Genomic DNA, 15,022 nt, shown 5'->3' with positions numbered 1-15,022 from the left:
AACATCATTAAACATTTCCACCTTGTCCTCCCTTATGGCTGACAGCTTCTCATTCAGCATGATGGAATTTAGTGGAGAGCCGGCTCCCTCCACTGAGAGGCAATGTAAATACGTGTGCTAGCTTAGAGGTGCGGTCAGGCATCCTAGACGGTTTATGTCCAAGTAAGCAGTATACAGGTTCTCTTGGTACCCCGCTAGAGAGAATAGAAGAGAGGATGTCCAAGACATCCGTCCACAGTGCCGCTACTACCGAGCAACTCCACCATATGTGACAAAGGGTGCCATTAAAGGGTACATCTCATCAAAAACACTTTTGATATATTATAGATTAATGTATGCAGAATAACTTTACAATTGCATGTTATTAAAAAATATGCTTCTTTCTATTTAATTTTCCACTTTGAAGATATGACCACTAGGGGTCTCCCTACCAGTCCTGGCAGCAAGCATTTCAGACTCATGCTGGAGTCCTAAACACTACGAGCTGCCAGTCTGCTTTGTTCACAAAGGAGAACATTCAGAGCTGCCAGCCTGCTTTGTTCACAGCCTGTTTGGCTGTGAACAAAGCAGGCTGGCAGCTCTGAGTGTTTAGGACTCCAGCATGAGTCAGAAATGCTTGCTGACAGGACTGATCGGAAAAAATACAATAGAAAGAAGCATATTTTTCATTAACATGCTATTGGAAAGTTATTCAACATTCATTAATCTAAAATATATCAAAAGTTTATTTGATGAGAGGTACCCTTTAACCTCGCAACCCCTGAAACACCATGGCAAAACGTCCGGGAATATCGCATTAAGCAGTGCGGGGACTCTATACGTGCGGTGCATGATTTTGATGGAGGTTTCAGATAGTAGGATTTGCCAGCTACCTTTGCTAATTGTAGTACAACAGTCCCTGGATATCTCCTTTAAAATGAGAAATTAAAGCTGAGCTCTGATTGGTTGCTATGTGCAACAAACTGAGTATTTTACTGAAGGAGATAGTAGATGCTTGGAACAAACCTCCAGCAGATGTGGCTGGTCAATGCACTGTAATAAAATGTAAGTATGTCTGTAATAGTCATCTATTTATCCTAAGATAAAAATAAATAAAAGCAGACTATATGGATCATGGAGGAGATTTATCAAAACCTTGTGCAGAGGAAAAGTTGACCTGTTGCCCATAGCAACCAGATGCCAGCTTCATTTTTTTTTTTTTTTTTTTTTTTTTTTTTTTTTTTTTAATTAAAGGCCTCTGAAAAAAAACCTGAAAGCTGGAATCTGATTGGCTGTGGCTGACTGGTTGTTGCAAAACTACAACTCTACTACAAATCCCATCATGACAACCGAAGCCACTAGAGATGAGCGAACTTACAGTAAATTTGATTCGTCACAAACTTCTCGGCTCGGCGGTTGATGACTTTTCCTGCATAAATTAGTTCAGCTTTCAGGTGCTCCGGTGGGCTGGAAAAGGTGGATACAGTCCTAGGAGACTCTTTCCTAGGACTGTATCCACCTTTTCCAGCCCACCGGAGCACCGGAAAGCTGAACTAATTTATGCAGGAAAAGTCATCAACTGCCGAGCTGTGAAGTTCGTGATTAGAGATGAGCGAACTTACAGTAAATTCGATTCGTCACGAACTTCTCGGCTTGGCGGTTGCTGACTTTTCCTGCATAAATTAGTTCAGCTTTCCGGTGCTCCGGTGGGCTGGAAAAGGTGGATACAGTTCTTGGAGACTCTTTCCTAGGACTGTATCCACCTTTTCCAGCCCACTGGAGCACCTGAAAGCTGAACTAATTTATGCAGGAAAAGTCATCAACTGCCGAGCCGAGAAGTTTGTGACGAATCGAATTTACTGTAAGTTCGCTCATCTCTAGAAGCCACACTGCTACAGGTACAGTGACACTGCTATAGATACAATATACACCAGTGGTCTCCAAACTGTAAGCCTCCAGCTGTTGCAAAACTACAACTCCCAGCATGCCCGGACAGCCGTTGGCTGTCCGGGCATGCTGAGAGTTGTAGTTTTGCAACAGCTGGAGATCCACAGTTTGTAGACCACTACATAATACAGCCTACATTTACATCAGTATTACACAACTATAGATAAATATATGAACAATGTATCACCACTGTATACACTGTACACAATTATATCACACGCTAACAGTATATACAAGGCTGTATATAATAACACACCTCTAGTCACATAATATGTATATTGTATCATTATATACACCATACATACACGTTATACTACACAGTGATCTAAGGATAAATAAATATATAATAATAAATAAATAACAATAAATATAAATCACAGAAACTGACCACTAACTTGATGTTGGATTCCAGCAGCTTAAGGACCTTTGATGATGTCACAGTCATGTGATTAGTCAGCTAGATGGGAAACAAAATGATGCCTCCCAGTCGATTCAGGACCTTTGGTGATGTCATGGTCATGTGATCATGGTGGGAGGAGATACAGGATGTTGATGAGGGTGAAGTTTGTGCATTGTGCTGTTGTATAAGGTGTTGTGGTAAAATTCAATTGGTGTCTTGTTAACCCTTAAGGACACAGCCAATTAAATTTTTTGTGCTTTCGTTTTTTCCTCCTTGTCTCCTTAGAGCCATAACTCTTTTATTTTCCATCCACAGACCCATAATAGGCTGGGTTCACACCACGTTTTTGCAATACAGTTCCTGTATCAGGTTTTTGATTTAAAAAAAAACGGATTCCTCAAAACCTGACTAAACTGTATCAAAACGTGTGTAAATTTTTTTTTATCTGTATACGGTTTGAAAAATGATGTCCGGTTGCATCCGTTTTTTACGGAAAGAAAGTATACGTTTTGAACTTTTCACTTCATTATGAATAAAGTTTCACTTGTTTGATTGAAATTCCAAGAAAAAAAAACTGTGGAAAGTCAAAAACCGTATGGTGAAAACTGGATGGAACTGTACGCACATACGGTTCTGTACGGTTCCCATTGACTCCCATGTTAAAAAAAAAAAAAAAGTATATGGCTTAATAAAGCTTTACACCCGGGCCAAAAACCGTGGTAGGCCACAGTTTTCTGCCCATAAATTTATTTATTTTTTAAACCGTATGGTTTGATAAACGGAGACAACCGTATACAATATGGTGAATACGGTTTTGAATGGGAAGTCTATGGGTATGGTTTTCTGTGTGGTTGCATACGTTTTTTTTTATGAAACCGTATGCCGAAACCGTATAGCAAAATTGTGGTGTGAAGCCACCCTTAGGCTGGGTTTACATCACGTTTTTGCCATACTGTTTTCAATCAGTTTTCTAAAGAAAACCGTAAGGCAAAAAAACGGATGGAACAGTATGGGAAAAAGTAAACCGTATGTGTTTTTTAAACCGTATATTGTTTTTAAAAGTGCATACAGTTCCGTCCGTTTTAAATTAAAAAAAGCATACGTTTTTGAACATTTTGTCCATTTTTAATGGGAGGGGTCTTGGGAGGGGACTTTAGGATGCAAATGCGCATGTGCAAAGTAAAAACCATATACTGTTTCCCATATGGAACCGTTTAAATGTGAGTTTCCCATTGACGTCCATGTTTAAAAAAAACGTATGCGGTTGCAGTACGGTTTTTAAACCGGAGACAAAACCGTGGTCAACCACGGTTTTGAGTACGGGAGAAAACCGTATTGCAAGCAAACCGTACGCATCCGGATGCATATGGTTTTCAATTATTTGTCTCTGTATACGGTTCTAATACGGTTCCATACGTTTTCAATAATGAAAACGTATATGGGAAACGTACTTTTAAAACGTGGTGTGAACCGACCCTTAGGGGGGGGGGAAACATTTTTTTTTTTAGGGGGGGGGGGTTGTTTTGTTTTTACACAGTGCACTTTCTTTATTCTGTGGGTCAATACAAAATAAAGGATACCCATTTTATAGCATTTTTCTATTTTTGACTACTAAAAAAAAATTAAGAAAAAAAAAATCCAGAATTAGTCTGCCTAAAATTGTCCTCATCTGACCCCTATAACGTTTTCATTTTTTCCTATACGAAGCTGCATGAGGGCTTATTTTTTGTGCCCTGATCTAGTGCCATTTCTGTTTTGATGGGACTTCTTGATCACTTTTTATTATTTTATATATAATGAAAAAAATCTGCAATTTTTGGCGCTGGGTATTTTTTACTTTAACACCGTTCACTGTGCGGAATCAGATACATATTTTAATAGTTGGGACAATTATGAATGTGGCTATATCAAATATGTTTATTATTTTTTTAAATTTTTGGGGGGTAAAATAAAAAATTAAAAAAGGTATAAACATCATGTTCATGGACTGTCGTCTGGCACTTTTCAAGGAGGTACATGTGTCTTTGAGCTCTCTCTCCTTTGGTATATCTGCACAGGGTCCTTCGGGACTGGTTAAAGGATCTAGGGAGGGAGGGGAGGGTGGGGGTGAGGGGTTTTTGTCTTGTCCTTACCTACTGTTCTGATGAGTTATGTTGTACGGAATTGACCTTTATTTGATTTCCTTCATCCAGGGGATTGCCCTGGTCTGTTTTTTCTTATACTTGCAAAATTTAATAAAATATTATAAAAAAAAAAAGGTATAAACAATGCACAATACAAAGGCAAGAAAAAAGATGACAGTTACAGACACAAAAGAACCTGGTGGATCCCAGAAGTGCATAACACTCAAATATGCCACCGCCATTTTAGCTTATTGGAACCCTGCAATCCTTTTATGGGGGTCCAATAAGCACCGCTGAGATACCGTACTCAGCATTAATCATGACGTCTAAAGGGTTAATAACGGTGGGATCACTGCCGCAAGTCATTAGCAGTGAGCTACTGGCAAAGGCTGTCCCTCACCGCTTCAGCTCCTGAGCTTGGTTCATAGGTATATAACCATTGCATTAAAGGGGTACTCCGGGAGTAAAAAAAACAGGCCTTTTTTCTTTCAAAGACAGCGCCCTCCTTATCTCCACTTTGGGTGTGGTATTACAACTCGGCTCCATTCACTTCAATGGAGCTGAGCTGCAGAACCACACTCAACCTGGAGACATGGAGGACACTGTCTTTGAAAGAAAAAAGGCCTGTATTTTGATTCCTGGAGTACCCCTGTGTCGTCTATGGGCTAAAACATGGAACCCATGTTACTTCTGTTGACTTCAGCTGTTCTATCAAGTTTTACAAAAGCACATGCACAAACACACACCTTTGTGCCTATGTGGGTCCACAAATGTGATAGGCCCCGCAGGCATAAGCAAGCGATCACAGAACCAGGCGTAGTTCTGCTCAGACATAACTATGCTTGCTACCTCATGCATTAAAGCGCAACTGTCATGAACTTGGGGCTATATGTGATTGACACACAGGTCCCAGTGCATGCGCATCTTAGCTTATCCCCCGTGCGCGCCGCAGCGTGTTATCCTAGCAAGTGCTCGCTCCCGCCACCTGCCTCCTTAGTGCACCTGCACAGTGCTAGAGGCAGAGAGCATGCAAAATCAAATCTGCAGCAAAAATACGCACATGTGAACGCACCTAAAGTGCTGCCCTCTTTGTGCCTGCTAATAGCGGCAATCTGCCGCTACCAGCAGCAGACACACTGAAGTGCGAGTCGCAGTGTATCCGCACATCCCGCACATCGCGGCCGCTCCCCCGGCTCCCTGAGCTACACAGAGAGCGGCCGCGATGTGTGCGAGTACACTGCAGCTCACACATCGCAGTGTGTCTGCTGGTAGCGGCGGATTGCCGCTATTAGCAGCCACAAAGAGGGCAGCTCTTTAGGGCCCTTGTCAGCGGATCCGCAGCTGCGGATCCGTTGACAAATACGCCCGTGTGAACGCACCCTTATACTGGAATTTTTCATAATGTGCTACACCAGTGGTGTCTGTCACAACAGGCTAAAAACTTACTTTTGGGGGGGGGGGGGGGGTGCAGGTATGAGGTGACACCATTTTCTACCGCACCAGGTGACACCTACCCTAGCAATGCCACTGCAGCTTTGAATATTGTTTTCGTATTTTTGGGGGGTTATCTCTATGTGCACAGCATTTTCATTTAGTTGGGTGTAGTTCTTATAGGTTTGATCGCAAAAATACCATAAGACCATATAATTTCTTTACATGCATCCTGACATTCATTTAGATTGAGTATAGTTTCATGCATTCAATATATAGGGGGATATTTATCATTGTTTTATGTATTTTCTTATGTTAATAAGTTGCTAAATGTGGATCAAATCATTTACACTCTTTCCAAAAAATAAGTTCACTGTAGCGTGATGATTCGTTTTTTGCACTGGTCGCTGATTTATGAACTGCGATTTCATTTTTTTTTTTTTACATTTTTGCATAATTTTTTCCAAAACACTCACATTTTTGCACAACCTCACATCAGTTTTACACACCTAAAAATGCCCTTAGTTAGCTATTGCCCCATATCCCATAACATATGGGGTTCATTTCCTCCATTTCAGAAGGGATGTATAAAAAATATGCCCCACAAATAATGCAGTTGTGAAAAAAAAAGGAATTTTTTTTCCCACTGACTTCAAAACTATTCCAGTTACACAAAAAGGACTCAAATGATTCACTTTTAGTCTAGTTGAATACTTTAAGGGGTCTAGTTTTCAAAATGGGGTGACTTGTGGGGGTTCTGGCACCTAAAACCCATTGCAGGCATGGAGTCTGACCTACAATTCATTCGGCCTAAAATGAGGCTGTTACAAATTGCACCGCAGCTGGACATGCTGGCCGCAGGCGCAATCCTTGCCCGTCTCCGTGGACTGTCTCAGGGACGGGCAGCGCCGCTGCTCGCATGTCCGGCTGCGGGAGCACTCAGCCCCCCACAAGATACATATACCGCTTGGTTCCTGGCCCCCCTGTTCCTCCTGGCTGCCAACCTGCGTGTACCAGCTTCCTAGGGCCAGCTCCCTGAAATGTAATGGGCAGCACAGCAATAATTGGCTACTGCCGGACGATGACCCTATAAAGTGTTCCCACTTCCTTTGACCCCTGCCGGATCTTTGTGCCTAGTAGCCTTAGAGAACGCGTACCTACAGTGTTCTGTCTTCCATGTACCAGTACCATTTGCCTACATTTCTTGACCACGAACCTAGCCGCTTGTCCTGACCTTCTTGCCAGTCCCTGACTGTGTATTCTTCACAAATTTGTACCTCACCTCGGCCACCACTGTGGGTAGTTGTACCAAGGGTAGCAACCTGGGAGTTCGCCTGCCGCAGCAAGTCCGTCCCGCTTTGCGGTGGGCTCCGGTGAAAACCAGCGGCTCCTTAGACTCTGTTCCCTGGTGCGGCTTCCTGAAGTGGTACAGCGGATCCACTACTCTGACCGTTACAGAGACCCTGAAAGTCAAATGGCGCTCCTCTACTTTTCTAAGGTCAATATTATGAATTTAAGAATTATGGAGGCGGCTTTGCTCTTGAGAACTTACACTGCAGAAGAATTATTTTGTACCTTTCTCCAGATCTATGCAGCCACACAATCCTGACTCTGAGCTCTACAGGCAGTTCCTTTCATCTCATGGTGAGCTCTGATATGTATCGACAGCTGTGAGACCTTATATACAAATCCTGTCCAATCAACTGAACTGACCACAGGTGATTCCAATCATGGTGTAGAAACATCTCAGAGGAGATCAAGAGAAATGGGAGGAGCCAGAGCTACATTTCAGTTTGGTAATTTCATAGCAAATGGTCTGAATTCTTATGTCCATGTTTCAGGTTTTCCTTTTAATAAATTTGTAAAATGGCACCCTTACTCAATGCGGAGCACATTTACTGTGCGAATGGGGGGAAAGCACTTTTGCCGTGTGGATGGAGAGTTAAAGAGGATGTCGGGCAATGTATTTTTATAGTACGGTGCTGTCATCCAGTCACTATATAGCAGTAATATCCAGTCACGGTAGGTTCGTCTAGTACAAAGTCACAGGCATCGTGGTATTGTCCAGTCAGGTGTGGTGAGGCTTCCCATTTTATCCCTATTATACTATTGACCATTGAATCATTTTCTTGTGATGTTCTGGTTATATGCGTTATATTGGATGCTACAAAAGGGCATATAGTATGTACAAAAACCTATGCTTGTGATCTGTTAGGGATTCTTAGGGGTGTGCCAACCATAGGGTGCTTTAGGGAAGATTTATCAAAACCTGTGCAGAGAAAAGTTAACAGTTCCCATAGCAACCAATCAGATTGCTTCTTTCATTTTTCAGAGGCCTTTTTAACAATTAAGAAGAAATCTGATTGGACGACTGGTGAACTTTTCCCCTGCACATGTTTTTTTTTTTATTTTAAACATTTTATTGTTTGCAAAATAACACAACAAGAAAAAGGTACAAAGTACATAAGCATAGGTATGCACCAAAAGTACAAAAGGGGAGTACAAGAACAATGAGGTCCATTTAAAGAAGGTTAACAAAAATAACTAGCCAATTAGTAGTCAGACATCCTGGGCCTCAAAGAGGAGCGATAGTTCGATAGCAGGTGTGTATCCGCAGGTTTGTTCATTACACGGAGGTTCAGGATGTAGGTAAGATCGGTAGAGAGGATCAGTTACCAGAGAGGTAGAGGAAGACCCCTCCGTAAAAAATAAATAAACGAAAGAGTCTTCGCCAATGCAGCCTCAAGGAAAAAACTCCACATGCAGTTGTAACATATCAAAGCAAAGGAGGAGGTAGCCAACCCTCAGCAAAATTATAGTACTAAAGAAAAAAAGAAGAGGGAAAGAAATGAACAGGACTAAAGAGAAATATAGAGAGGGGAAGGTAATTAAGAGAAGACAGATCAGTATGGTATCTGGTCAAGGAGACATAGTGCGGGCTGTGAATCCATAAGTCCCATTGTTTCAGAAATTGTAGGTCTCGGGAGTGTGGAAGTGCAAACATCCTTTCATAGTCACAGATGTCATTAACATAGGAAAGGATGTCAGATAGGGTTGGGATTAAGGACATCTTCCACTTCCTGGTAATGAACAGTTTGGTAGTCATGAGAAGATGGGCTATAACATGCCTAGATGGGGGATGATATGTGTCTAAGTCTATCAAAAGCAGAGCTGTCGCTGGGTTAAGCGTCAGGTCGATGCCCAATAGTCTATTAATAACCAACTCAATGCCCCTCCAGATTGGGCAGTCCCACAGTATGTGTCTCAGGGTGCCCACCTCCCAACAGTTTCTCCAGCATTCACTAGAGCATGACGAATCAATTTTATGTAGCCTATACGGAGTGAAATACCACCGATGGATTGTTTTACAAATAGCCTCTTGGTGGTTGGCACTTTTAAAAATGTGTTGGATATTACGAAAAGCAGTTTGCCACTGTTCTGGGGTTATGGTAAGGCCCAAGTCACGTTCCCACTTAGCCATATAGGGAAAAGATGACATGGTAGACTTGTCATCTATGAGGTCATAGCAAAGGGAGATACCCCTATAGGAGGAATTGAAAAGAGCCAGTATTCTCACCAGGATTTTCATAGTATTCAACCAACCAGTATTGAGAAACTCCTAATTTGTAAGCATTTGTAGAATTCCTTACATGATATGTGAAACTTCTCTCTAATAGATGCAAAATGTACTGTACCATGGTCGTCTAAAATATCCGTAATGGAGAAAATACCTGCATCTCTCCAGCCAATGAGGTCCAGATCTGGGATGTACAAGGATAGATGCTCTATCGGTATCAACCCAGTGGGGCATTTGATGTGGTTTGGAAAGCTTTTAAGGCTAGAACGCCATATGTGGTCCGTGACATCAATAGCTGAGAGATGCATCTTGCTCAATTTGACCGAATTAAGTGCAGCTAGTACTCTGGACCTCAAGGAGCACTCAGGACTGAAAGATTGTTCCAAAGCGACCCACAATTTATCTGGTTCTCCAGTCCAAAAATGTCTCATCTGGTCGAGAATGCATGCCCTATAGTACCCTTCGATATCAGGTCATTCCAAACACCCACATGATCTAGTGTGTATCATAACCACCCTAGAGACTCTGGGGCGCTTGCGACTCCATTTGAACTTGTCTAACAATTTGTTCATCGTGGTGAAAAATAAATTAGGAATGGCAATAGGTAAGGTGCGAAAGAGATAGAGTAGTTTCGGAAGCAGGAGCATTTTAAAGGCAGCTAGTCTGCCAAACCAGGACAGGATGTGTCCTGCATAGTGTGAGAGAGAGGAGGAAAAGGTAGAAAGGAGGGGATAGAAATTAGTATGGAAAAGTGAAGAAGATGGAGAGGATAGCTGTGTGCCCAAGTAAGAAATAGATCAATGCTGCCAGTCCAGTTTTAAGTCAGCCAATAAGGTAGGGGGGATGTCAGCTGGGAGAGCCTGGGATTTTGTGATGTTCAGTTTGTAATAGGATAAGCAGCTGAAAGAGTCCAGCGTTTGAAAAAGCGACATCAAAGAGGGGAGGGGGTCTGTCAGGGTAAGTAGGGCATCGTCTGCGAAAAGAGCTAGCTTGTGGACTGTGTCGCCTATAGTCATTCCCTTGATGTCCCCCCTCAATCGTATGTCTTGTGCCAGTGGTTCTATGGTGATCAAAAAGATTAGGGGTGATGGGGGGCAGCCCTGTTGTGTGCCATTCGACAAGGTGAACCGGCAAAACCTCTCCCCGTTGGTAAAAACCATTGGGTTAGAGTACAGAGCCTGGATAGCCGTAAGGATAGGGCCTCCAAAGCCAAAAGCTTGCAAAGCGGAGAATGCATATTGCCAGTTCACCCTATCGAACGCTTTTTCAGCGTCTAGTGTCAGAAAAACTGATGGGATATGACGACGTTCACAATGTTGTAGTAGAGATATCAAATCTTTGCATATAGTTTCGCATTGCCATTAAGTAGAGATATGGGACAGTAGCTAGAAGCTTGATCAGGGGGTTTGCCAGGTTTTGGGATTGTCACTATAAGGGCATCCAGGATGTCCGGGGGGAGGGACCCCGTTTCTACAGCCGCATTAAAAACAGATAGCAAATGAGGCAGCAGAACTGGGAGAAATCTTTTATAATATTCATTCGGGAGACCATCCGGGCCAGGGGATTTATGTGCAGGGAGGAATCTGACAGCATCAGAGATCTCCTGTGCAGTGATAGGGGAATTTAAAGATTCCAGAGAAGAAGGAGATAGTTTGGGAAGATTAAGAGAAGAGAGAAAGGCATCTATGGACACTTAAGAAGGTTGTGGGCAGAGGGGATCTAGTTTCAAATTATAGAGGGATTCATAGTTATCTTGGAAAGCATTTGCTATATGCCTGGGGGAGAGTTGGGGTAGCTGGGTTTTAGGGTGTTTGAGCATAGAGATACACTGTAGAATGCAGGCTTCAATTTCCTGGCAAGCAAAAAGCCTGGCCTATTATCATGTAAGACAATCTAGACTTCTTAAGGGATTTCTCTACGAATGCAGTAGCAATATCCTCATTTGTATCTGCTCAGCTCTCAGGTGGTTCCCCGTTTCTTCAGAGGGGGAATCCTTTTGGATGGCCTCCAATGCAGCAATTTTATTGAGGGATTCCTGAAATGCTTGGGTTCTTTGCTTTTTCAGGGTAGCTCCCAGTTGGATAAATGAGCCTCGTATCACTGCCTTGTGTGCCATCCAAACTGTAGTGTCACTGACATCGGGAGTCACGTTAAGCGTAAAATACTCAGTGAGCACCCCCTCTAGAAAAGCTGAGTGTTCAGAGTGTGCAATCAGGCGAGTGTTAGCTCTTCACACAAAGTCATTGGGGGAGATTTATCAAAACCTGTGCAGAGGAAAACTTGCCCAGTTGCCCATAGCAACCAATCAGCTTGCTTCTTTCATTTTTATGAAGGCCTGTGAAAAATGAAAGAAGCGATCTGATTGGTTGCTATGGGCAACTGGGCAAGTTTTCCTCTGCACAGGTTTTGATAAATCTCCCCCATTGTGTTTCAGTTGTTCGTCCCTGATGGTGATGTGAACTGGTGCATGGTCCGACCACGTTATTTGGCCCATGTCTGACCTCTCCACCCTCTCAAAAAGAAACCTGTCTACTAAAATAAGATCTATTCTTGAGTACGTGTTAAACCTTGCAGAACAGTGGGTATAATCACACTCAGTGGGCATGTGCAGCTGCAAAGGATGCCATCTTACTCTCCACATGTGACACCTTATGTTCCAGGCCTTTGATTGTTTTCTGTACAGGAATTAACAAATACGAAAAGTCCTTAATGATAGAGGATCTGAGCAATTGTAGCATATCCTTCAAAGCTATCTCAGAGACAGTTTTGTCAGAGGCCTGATAAGCGGCAAACACATCATATTCGGCCGTATGACTGTCCAGGTCCTCCACGTCTCCCATTGCCCAGTCACCTGCAGTTGCAGAGGTGATACGTGGCTTCTGTTTCACCGGGCTGACCTGTGGGGAGGAGGACAGCTGTGGTGCAGGGTCCCCGACACCGCCGAACGTAGCAGAGGATTCAATGGGAGGCAGCGGGAGAGTGTCATCAGCCTCCTCAGTCGCTGCCATTACTGGATCAGGAGATGGGTCGGGTAAGCCCCAGCACAGGGGTAGCATACAGTCTTTCCGAGCCCCAGAGGTCAGCGGTATGGCGTTTACCTTCGGGTACGTTGGGTCAGACCTTCTCTGTGGCAATGGCAGCTGCGATTTCTGGGCGGGGAAGTGTGGGGAATCTATGCTACCTAATGTGGGTAAACTATGCTACCTAATGTGGGGAAACTGCTGCCTGCCTACTGCTTTTTGTCTCCCCCCCCCCACCCTCGGCAGTAGCAACCTCATCAGCAGATCCTGCTGGTGGATGATGGGGGTGCTACTGCCAGGAGGATGATCCTGCTAATGTATGATGGGGGTGCTACTGCCAGGGGGAGGGGCAGTAGCAACCTCATCATCCACTAGCAACCCCCCCAGCAGTGGAACCCCTGTCATCCACCAGCGACACCACCAATCCCCCCCCCCCCCCTCCCTTGGTAATAGCATCATCTAACAGATGATGAGGGGTACTACAGCTGTTGTGGTATTCAGAGGGTGCACTGTATGGCAAGGTTATATTCAGAGGGCGCAGTGTGTGGTAGTAACATAGTTCGTAAGGATAAAAAAAAAAGACCAGAGTCCATCAAGTTCAACCTATAACCCTAATGAGTCTCTACTGAATTGATCTAGAGGAAGGCAAAAAAAAAAAAAAAAAAAACTCATACTCTAGGTAAAAATTCCTTCCAGACTCCAAATATGGCAGTCAGAATAGATCCCTGGATCAACGTTCTGTCCATATAGATCTAGAATCCATAACAAGCAATGTTATTACTAATATTAAAAATAGGGGTATTTCTATTACATTCCTTAATTTCTTTAGAACATGGGAGAGAATGCCATCTGGACCTGGCGACTTGTCTACATTTCTTTAGAACAAGGGGGTGAATGCCATCTGGGCCTGGTGATTTGTCTATTTAGATTTTTTGTAGGCGCTACTGTCTTCCTGGGTTAAAACAGGTGACCTGTACTGGGGAGTTTACCTTATCTCGCTATATTTCACCTGGCATTTCATTTTCCTTGGTGAATACAGTGGAGAAGAATTTGTAATATATTTGCTTTTTCCTGATCCCTGTCTATAATTTCTTCATTATCGTTTTTTTTTAAAGGGCCAACACTTTCATTTTTAACCTTTTTGCTATTTATATAGTTAAAGAACATTTTGTGGTTAGTTTTACTTTCTTTGGCAATGAGTCTTTCTGTCTCTATTTTTGTCGCTTTTATCTGTTTTTTTTTTTTTTTTTTACATATTTTACCTTTTTCTCTATAGCTTTTTAATGCTTCTTCACTGCCGTCCTGTTTTAGTCGTTTAAATAATCCGAATTTTTTTATTTTTATCTCCATATATTTCTACCCATAACGACTCCACATTATCGTTTCCCTCCCATATATCCTCCCGCAGTGCAACCTTCAGACTCGATTTGACATAAAGACAAACTCCTCCCCCTTTCTGTTTTGTTCGTTTGTTTAAGCATATTCAGAGGATACAGTGTGTGGTAGTATTATATTCAGTGAGCGCAGTGTATGGTAGTATTGTATTTAGAGGGTATGGTGTGTGGCAGATTTATATTCAGAGAGTGCAGTGTGTGTTGGTATTATATTCAGAGGGTACAGTGTGTGGTAGTATTATATTCAGAATGTACAGTGTGTGGTAGTATTATATTCAGAATGTACAGTGTGTGTTGGTATTATATTCAGAATGTACAGTGTGTGGAGGTATTATATTCATAGGGTACAGTGTGTCATAGTATAATATTCAGTGGGTACAGTGTGCGGCAGTATTATATTTAGAATGTACAGTATGTGGCATATTTATATTTAGAGGGTACAGTATGTGGCAGATTTTTATTCAGAGGGTATGGTGAGTGGAAGGTTTATATTCAAATAGTGCAGTGTATAGTAGTATTATATTTAGAGGATACAGTGTCTGGCAGGTTTATAATAATAATTGTTTTCATATAGAGGATCAGAATCCGCTGACATAGTGAGGAGCCATCTGGGCATCACATTCTGCAGAGAGAAGATTTAGCTGGAACAAGTCATGGGGGTATGTACCATGTGAATTAGATAAGTAAAGACTATAGAGAAGACATCACCTATAGTCACTGATATCATTGTGTATTCTCCTCACTATTAACCTTACCACTGCTTAAAAGGGGTACTCCGCTGGAAAACAGTTCCTGACATGGACAGAGGTGTCAGCAGAGAGCACTGTGATCAGACTCGAAAGGAAATTCAAAAAGAAAAGAACTTCCTGTGGAGCATACAGCAGCTGATAAGTACTGGAAGGATTAAGATTTTTAAACAGAAGTTAGTTAAATGTTTACCTTTCTGGCACCAGTTGATTTAAAAGAAAATGTTTTCCAGTGGAGTACCCCTTTAAGTCATTCTGGGAGCTGTAGTTTTAAATGATGAAAACTTCTTTAGCACTTTCCCATTCTGTGGCAATTGGTATATTGAATTATTATACTGGAATTTTTCACAATGCGCACCAGTGGCGTCTGTCACAACAGGCTAAAAACTTACTTTGGGGGGGCAG

At 42.5% G+C, this 15,022-nt stretch overlaps 1 protein-coding gene across 1 annotated transcript in view; it reads right to left on the bottom strand.

The window, feature by feature from the left end:
• LOC130283192 (oocyte zinc finger protein XlCOF7.1-like) overlaps window positions 1–15,022 on the bottom strand; it is a 55,349-nt gene that overhangs the window by 17,609 nt on the left and 22,718 nt on the right. The gene's annotated exons all lie outside the window — the stretch shown is intronic.

The sequence above is a fragment of the Hyla sarda genome, chromosome 7 (genome assembly GCF_029499605.1).
Source record: "Hyla sarda isolate aHylSar1 chromosome 7, aHylSar1.hap1, whole genome shotgun sequence".
NCBI classification, from domain to species: domain Eukaryota; kingdom Metazoa; phylum Chordata; class Amphibia; order Anura; family Hylidae; genus Hyla; species Hyla sarda.
Note: the sequence above shows the minus strand (reverse complement) of the source record. Positions and strands in the feature narration are given on the sequence as shown.